This window comes from Lactuca virosa, chromosome 3 (genome assembly GCF_052849685.1).
Source record: "Lactuca virosa cultivar CGN04683 chromosome 3, Lactuca_virosa_CGN04683_v6, whole genome shotgun sequence".
In the NCBI taxonomy this organism is placed as follows: Eukaryota; Viridiplantae; Streptophyta; class Magnoliopsida; order Asterales; family Asteraceae; genus Lactuca; species Lactuca virosa.
The window spans coordinates 74629663-74638279 of NC_136428.1; the positions used below are offsets into that span (position 1 = coordinate 74629663).

Sequence of the window (8617 nt, forward strand, 5' to 3'; positions counted from 1 at the left end):
CAAATGAATTGATTGAATTTTGCTTTATTTCTTTGTTTTTGTAATTGCAGGTGAGTAGGAAGATAGACTAGTTGTATGGTGGTGGAAGTGTTGCTCTAAAATTGTTCGGTTGCTTTGTTAGATTATGGTTTATGGACAGAAATTTGGAGAATACCTTCCAACTCAAAGACCCAGGTCATGTGAATACTTTTGCTTTGTCTTTGTTGGTCTTTTATTGTGTATATATTATAAATGGTTGTAGTTGTATAATATTTTGTATATTTTATTATTTTGTATACTCTTCATCAATTCTATTCATATAATTTATCAATTATAAACATATACCTTTTATTTAGCACAAAACAAAAAATACGGGTATATTGGTCATTTTTAGCAGTCAGAACAACCAGTCAGATGCGTAATCAAACAATATGGTTTCAGTCAGAACCAGGTGCAGTCAGAGCTTTAGACCCTGTCAGGCCCCGACTCAGTCAAAACTGACTTGGTCAGCAACTATCAAACGACCCCTAGGTTAGTTGGCTTATATTTTACCAAGAGGACTACCTTGATCAGATGCTAGCCCAATGCTACATGGGTGTCACCTAGGATAGAAACTAAATGGAGCTGGAATGGTTTGTTTTACTGGCCAAAGAGATACAATTGATTTTTTTTGGGCATCTAATTTGTTCATTTTGAACTTTGAAGACTAAATGGTTACTTGTCAAAAACTTTAACGACCAATTCTATCATTACTGCGGTAAACATGATATATTAGCTTGATATGAAGATATGCATGACCCATAAATATGTCAATCCTTCATATGAAATTTATCATATGGCAACTAGAAAGTTCAAAACAACATTTAGATAGTGCATAAATAACATGCAAGATAAAGCGGAAAACAAGCATTACGATAGGTAGATCCAGATTTTTCTTCAAAGTATGATTGCGGTTATAACATAATGCTAACACTATTATATGCTACATACAAAACATATGATGAAGATATGGTTAACGGCAAAATAAAAAGCAAAGGTGAAGATGGGTAGATTTGTGGACATCGGGTATTTGTAAATATGGCATTCACACATGTTTTCTTTCTATGTAGCATACAATAGTGTTAGCATGTATTCATCCATCGATGAAACAGAGCCAAGTTGACGGTAATTTTCTTCACTCCAAAAAGTGGGTTCTTTAGGTGGAGGCAATACACAATCACTAGTTAGCATCAAAACCACTGACAACATAGTTGGTCTATCTTCTGCATGATGTTGCACGCATAATAATGCAACATGTATTGACCGTAGTACTTCAGAGACGACACATGATTTGCATATAGATGCATTCACGAGTTCAATAGACTTGTCCTCTATATAGAGTCTCCATGCCTAAATGAAACAGACTTCATATAAGTATGCTAGGGGAGATGTTAATGAAAACACTAGTTTCCCGTTCAGATAGTGGGAGTTAGTTTAACTGATTAACTTACATGTCCAAGAAGATTGTCACTTTGACCTTCATGAGAGAACCCTCTGTTTTTCTTTCCACTCACAATCTCCAACACTAGAACTCCAAAGCTAAATACATCTGACTTTGTAGAGAATCTCCCATGGACTGCATACTCGGGAGAAATGTAACCACTAGCGCCAAATTCAGATAATTAATTAGTAGCAGGGTTTCGTGTTTCTTTGTATTTTTCCCATCTTTCTATAGGAAGACACATTAAAAGTAATATAGGGGCGATGTTTTATAGATTCTTACTATGTTCCGACCACCTTCATTGTCTTAGCCATGGTATCTTGTCCAACAACCTTTCAAGCAAGCCCAAAATCAGATATTTTTGGATTCATTTCACCGTCTAACAAGACATTGCCTGCCTTGATATCTCTATGGATGATTTGAAGGCAAGAATCCTGATGTAGATAAAGAATACCTCGAGCAATACCATGGATAATGCCAAAGCGCTGACGCCAGTCAAGCATTGAACTTCTGGTTTCATCTGTCCGATAAATATATATGAACTAATTAATTAGTCGATGCAAGTTGGTGATCAATTCGAAATAGTTGTTACAAAAAGTATGAAAATAAGGCACTAGAGAGAATTAAACCAGATAAGTAGGAGTCCAAGCTTTTATTATCCATATATTCATAAATCAAAATCTTTTCATTTCCATGAATGCAATATCCAAGGAGCTTCACAAGATTCCGATGTTGTAGTTTGGCAATACAAATGACTTCGTTCCTGAACTCGTCAAGCCCTTGTTCGGATGTTTCTGATAGCCGCTTTACAGCTATTACTTGTCCGTCTTCCAACACACCCTAAAAGATAAATTTTGGAGCTTATGATCATAACATTCCAATACTGTTTATATTTCTTCATAATGCATTTTATACCAAAACATCCATAAGTTACCTTGTAAACTGGACCAAAGCCACCTTCTCCAATCTTATAATCACTGCTGAAGTTATTGGTAGCCTTTGCTATTTTATGCTGGCTAAAAAATGGTAGCTCGTCAAGGTTTTCCATCTGAAAACCGGTATCATCCTCATAATTAAGGGTATGTGCGTTTTCTACAAAAAGCTCATTTCAATTGCCCTTGATTAAATGAATCTACCAAAAAAATCATACTCAAAATTAACTTGTAAATGGTAATCATGCTTGTTTTTTTACCTCGCCCGTTGCTTGTGAGGCATTTTCTTTTTCTTTCTGTAGACATATACTACTGCACACAATAGGAGTGCAGCTGACGAAACACACAACACAATAGTCAGTACTCCATTCTTCTGGTCGAAGCTGGATTGACCTTTTGTTTATGAATACAATAATTTCGAAGGTTACAATTCAAAGATAACTGTTAAAGCATACGAAATCAAATACATTTAAACCTGCTCAATATGGACACAATTTTTTTCTCTGAGATTCCTATAAAATAAATATGACTATAGAATAATTTATAAAAGGCTCAATATCGTATTTCGGGTCAATAAGGTTTGTTGTGTATATATGGATCAAAATATGTGTACCTGGTAACTTAGAGGTTGCCAATCGTATGTAAAGTTCTTGAGGATCATCGTGCTCTCCCATGTCCATTAACTCATCAAACCATAGCAAACATCCACTTCCCCCGTTTCTGATATCTAAATTTGCATAAGCTGTACAAGAGTAATTACTTCTGCATGCCATCTCACATTCTCCAAGGGACATGCTCACGTTGAACCATGAACGTCTTGTGTTTGGGAACTTCATACCTGAAATTTTCTGGAAGTCATCCCCTGCAGTACTACTCCCACAATCCAATGGCGTTTCACGTTGACACCCACTTGACCAATCTCCGGCATTCCATTCTTCAGGGTCTTTTACTTCAAAACCTTCCATACAACTGCAAGGGGGGTATGTTTTAATGAAGCAGCTCCCATAAGGACCACAACGTCCATACTGACTGCAGCTATCAACAGCTATACTTCCATACACGACCCATTGTTGGGTTCGATTGATCCAACTCATATGCAGTAGGATGCCATCCGACATCACAATTATCCTTTGAAAAACTGAACCTATTAGTTCATATCTATAATATATTTCCTTCCGGTTGACAACAAACTCTACGGAGTAAATTGGATTCGTGTTTTCAACAGGAATGCCCCGAAACCCAACACCATTCCATGGTGCAAGCCTAAAGTTATCAACTTGACCTTCTCCCACAAATACCTGTGGATATCCATTTGCGTCTAACCTGAGTTTATACAGACCTATAGAAGGATCATCAGGGCTCTTCCAGGTGGTTATAGACCACTCTCTTTCTTTTACCAAATCCTTCCCTAGTTTCATTCCTGGTAGCAACGTGTTACCAGGATAGTCAAAGCTTTGCCAGGTGGGGTTTTCTTTAGTGCTACTTTCATCCCACACGACAAGATTTCCACTGTCTAGAAGTTGTGCCACAGGATTAGCATTCCTGACTGTTGGGTTAATCGGTTTGAAAAGCAAATTTTATAGTCAAGGGCAATATAGGAAAATTACTATATTTTGGTTTTGTTTTATCTAGTATGTAGGTATTAGAGTTTGAGTAGGTTTCTAATCCAATTAGTATATATAGATGTAATAGTTTGAACTCTAAATTTAAGTGCTGTGGTTCTCATAAAACGTTGTGTGCAAGTCAATAATTTATTTTTTTGTTTTGTTCTTCGTTTCTCCCCAGCACACAACTAAATTGTTTTAGTTTAGTTTCTTACACTTGGTATCAGAGCGCGGTTTCGTTGAAGGGGGTGTGATTCGAGGTTGATTAGAAACAACCCCGATTTCTTTTAATCGGGCTTGTGAGAGACTAACCGGAGGCGCGGAGTAAACGAACGGGAAGACGTCAAAGCGGGTGGCTTTGATTCGGTTCGTTTTGCGGGTGACGGAAGACGGTAAAGGTGGTCGTGACCTTGTCTTGTTGTCCGGTGGAAGAGTGCTCTCGGAACAAGCTTGATTAAAGAAGTCGGGGTTAAGGAGAAAAGGATGTCGTTGGTTAAAGAAGGAGGTTCATTGACATATCAAGTTCCGGTTTTGACTCCAACGAATTATCCGGTGTGGGCGGTTAAAGTCAAGTCGATTATGGATGCACATGGCATATGGGAGACGGTCGAACCGAAGACGTTAGATAAAGCACCAGATCAAAAGAAGTCAAAACAAGCTCTTGCTTTTTTGTTTCAAGCGATACCCGAAGACATGGTGTTGCAAATTGCGAGTTACACCGACCCAAAGCAAGTGTGGGATGGGCTAAAAACACGGTATTTGGGAGTGGATCGGGTGAGAACAGCTCGACTTGCAACCTTAAAAAGGGAGCTTGAAAGTTTACGCATGAAGGAGGATGAAACGGTTGATGATTTTGTGACAAAATTATCCGGTTTAGCGTCAAAAGCAAGGAGTCTTGGATATGAGCTTGAAGAAGGTGATTTGGTAAAAAGGTTACTAGATTCGATGCCTAAGTCGTTTCTTCAAATCGTGGCTTCAATAGAGCAATGTTTCGAGTTGGATTCAATGTTATTCGATGAAGCAGTTGGTAGATTGAAGACATACGAGGAGCGTATAAGAGGAACCGAGAAAGTGGAGGACACTCAAGGTGGGTTGTTGTTGGCTAGTGACGAAAAGTCACATGTTTGTAAGCATTGTGGCAATGAACGTTCAAATCGGGATGACTTTGGACGTGGCCGGGGAAGAGGTCGGGGGTCCGGGAGAAGTCGAGATGGTAATGAACGTGTCCGGGATAAAAGTCACGTTAGATGTTACAAATGTGGTGAGCTTGGTCACTATAAAAACGAGTGTCCTAAATGGGAAAAGGAAGAAGCGGGTCTAATCGAAGAGGAACCGGCATTGTTTTGAACGAGTGGTATGACCAAACCGATTAAGGGGGTGATTGTTGGGTTAATCGGTTTGAAAAGCAAATTTTATAGTCAAGGGCAATATAGGAAAATTACTATATTTTGGTTTTGTTTTATCTAGTATGTAGGTATTAGAGTTTGAGTAGGTTTCTAATCCAATTAGTATATATAGATGTAATAGTTTGAACTCTAAATTTAAGTGCTGTGGTTCTCATAAAACGTTGTGTGCAAGTAAATAATTTATTTTTCTGTTTTGTTCTTCGTTTCTCCCCAGCACACAACTAAATTGTTTTAGTTTAGTTTCTTACACTGACAGATGCTGTCGTATTGGATGACCAGATCACCGTATTACTTCCACTGAGAATCAGCAGGTTTCCTTGTCTATCAACTTCAAAACCGCCAGATGTATCGCTAATTGGAGTCTCCCTGTTAGCGACCCACACAACTGTACCCGTTGATATCTTTTTGTACCAAATCCCCAGGTATCGATTCGTAGACTTTCCAGGGCTAAAAAACCCCAGTTCATACATCTCGCCATCTGAAACAATAGTCTTGCCATCTTTGATTGGTTGATTTGCAGATATGGTATCTACTGCAGCAGAACTTGACAAGAAAAAGAATATGGTGCTGTAGAATAACAGAAACATGGGATAAACCTCCATTGACGTGTTCTTGAAATGGTGGGAGTAGAACTTAGGTCATGAAGAAGATGGTAATGTATAGTAAAATCCTTGCTGAAGCAATAAATAATTATAATACGATAAGCTTTCTTGGATTGATGTGGTTACTGATATTTGGGTTTGGGTTTGGTAGAACTTGGTTTTCATTCGGGTAATTAATTATGGATATTTGATAATTATTTAATTAAGGAAACTCCTAATTCGATGTTGACGGGAATATAAAGACTTGAACGGGGATGTTTGACTTCCATTTAAAGGACTTTTTGACGCCTCCGCACCACCCACTATACCCACGTTACAAATTTTTTTATTGATTTATTTGTGTTTCATGCCGACTCAAGACTAATTTGATTATGAAAAAAGTTCTTTCGGGTTTGTGCTTTTCGTCCATTTTATTTTATAAACACCAATACATCTATTCTAATAAATCAACATATTTTTATGTAACATTTAATCTTTTATGATTTTGACACTTATTTGAAATAAATAATATTTCAGTTTGTTTGAAATAAATAATATCCAATATCAATTTCTTGTTTTTTTCAATTTTCATAAATTAAAATGCCACATGTAATACTAATATTTATATATATATAATATATTAATTATAATAAATATGACAATAAATGGAGAATCTTTCCAAAAATGTGTTTATTTCTTTCAATTTTAAAACTTCTAAACTATAGTCCAAAATCATTGACTTTCCAAATAATGTCTTTGTAGTACCTAATATCATCCATTGATTTAATTCTTCCATTCCAAATTCACGCCTACCGCTCCATACCACCGCTCATGGGTTTCTTTGTTCCTTGTTCAGTTGATGATTCGTGTAACATTTCATTTTTACTACTTCTGTATATTCATTAAGCTATTATTATGAAATACGAAGTACAAATATATTACTTTGAGCCAAAATAAGCATCGTAAATATATAGAGAACATCAATACGATTTTCGTAGATATATAGAACGCGTAAATTTGACTTCGTATAAAGAAGTTATGTTTCTTCGAAGTTTCACGATTAAACCGACACGGTTCAGCATAATGCAAAAAGTGAATTTTAGATAGGTTACTTATTAGCCTAAGAAATCTAAACAAAAGTCATAGTAGTCCCAAAATTGAGAGCGTGCATATAATGAACGTCTGAATCTGACTTCAATTGAGGAAGTTTTGATTTTTAGCCGTTTCAACGTAACTGTGTGCAACACAGAAACCGAATTTGAGATCGGTTGATTGTTAGAAAAAACAATATAAACAAGAGTTGAAGATCTCGTTAATAGGAGTTCATCGATATAAGGATAGTCGAGAACGGACGTCGGACGAGAGAATTATGAATTTTTAACGGACTTTAACAGTCTAGGCCTGTTAAAAATATAACTTTAAAAATAAAGTCAAAATTAGCCGAAGGAGTCTAAATGAAAGTTGTAGATCTCGTCGATAGCTATGCGTGGATATAAAACCCGTCGAAAATGGAGCTCATGTGTGGCGCGCCTGACACCCCTACCCAAATCGCGCCATGTGTCACCACTAGAAAACGACCACGTCACCCTTTCCGACCAAGGGCGCGGCGGCCACCCCTTCCAGACCTATAAATTACTGCGAATTCCTTTATTTCCCTCACTACTTTTCAATCTTTCTCTCTCAAAAGTTTTCCCTTCTTAAGATCCGACTTTTTTGGGTTCCTGAGTACTTTTAGTAAGACTCTATCATATCTAGGAGTCCGACAAGGAGTATTTGAGTTATAGTTATGTGCGCGTAATTACTCGGTTTTCGCTATAAACTCTGTAAGTTAAGTTACACTTATTTTATTTATGTGTAACTTTTAATTATAGTCATAGTCGTTATTATGGACCAATAATGATTTATTAGTGTTTCGAAGTTAGTATACTAAATGATCTACTTATGGGAGTAATGTCTAGACTGGATTTATTGAGGTGTTTAAAGTGGGATTTCCAAACAGTATACTCTGTATACAAAACCAACCCTACCTCCGATATGATCCTACATGGTTATTCCTTACTAGATAGATCTTGATGTAGACATCGGGATTATTTGTGACATCCCGAAATTTAGGTTAAAGACTGTGAACGGTCAACTTCACAGTAAATCTCTTGGTAATTTGACTCATTGAGTTTTAGTGCATCTTTTGTAAAATAAGTGAATTCATTTCAACTATTATAAGATACCAAATGGTATCTTACTGACAAATACATAATCTAGAAAACAAATCAAATAGCTCAAACTGTAACCCTAAGCATGCGTATGAAAAACTGAAATTTCGTATTAAGCAGTTGTGAGCAAAACAAACATTCTAGTCTCGTAGAACATTTTTCCTTGTTTCCGAAAATATAAAGAATGTCCAAAACGGAGTTCGCATGCAAAAGATACGACCATTTTAAGAATCCAAAACCAGTATAATACTGATTTTCTTAAAACCGCTAAAACTGTTTCTATCCGTTGAGGGATTTCCACACCTGAGATGGGAATTCCGAAAGCATTTTTGGACTCAGGTCATACTCTATTATTTAATTTCATACTTAGAATATTTTAGTAAAAATATTTATAAAAGTCAAAAAATTAGATGTTTTGAAACAGT

The 8617-nt window shown here is 36.6% G+C and overlaps 1 long non-coding RNA gene and 1 pseudogene across 2 annotated transcripts; one reads left to right on the forward strand and one right to left on the reverse strand.

The window, feature by feature from the left end:
• Positions 1-826: 826 nt before the first annotated feature.
• On the reverse strand, positions 827-6086 carry LOC145165973 (G-type lectin S-receptor-like serine/threonine-protein kinase At4g27290; annotated as a pseudogene). Its single transcript, XR_013740287.1, has 8 exons — positions 5652-6086; positions 3005-3937; positions 2679-2784; positions 2394-2568; positions 2089-2299; positions 1742-1979; positions 1470-1620; positions 827-1368 (listed from the first exon to the last, which is right to left on the reverse strand). The product of XR_013740287.1 is annotated as a G-type lectin S-receptor-like serine/threonine-protein kinase At4g27290 (transcript).
• LOC145165975 (uncharacterized) lies at positions 5545-6200 on the forward strand. Its single transcript, XR_013740288.1, has 2 exons — positions 5545-5823; positions 5922-6200. It is a non-coding gene; the product is annotated as an uncharacterized LOC145165975 (long non-coding RNA).
• Positions 6201-8617: the final 2417 nt, after the last annotated feature.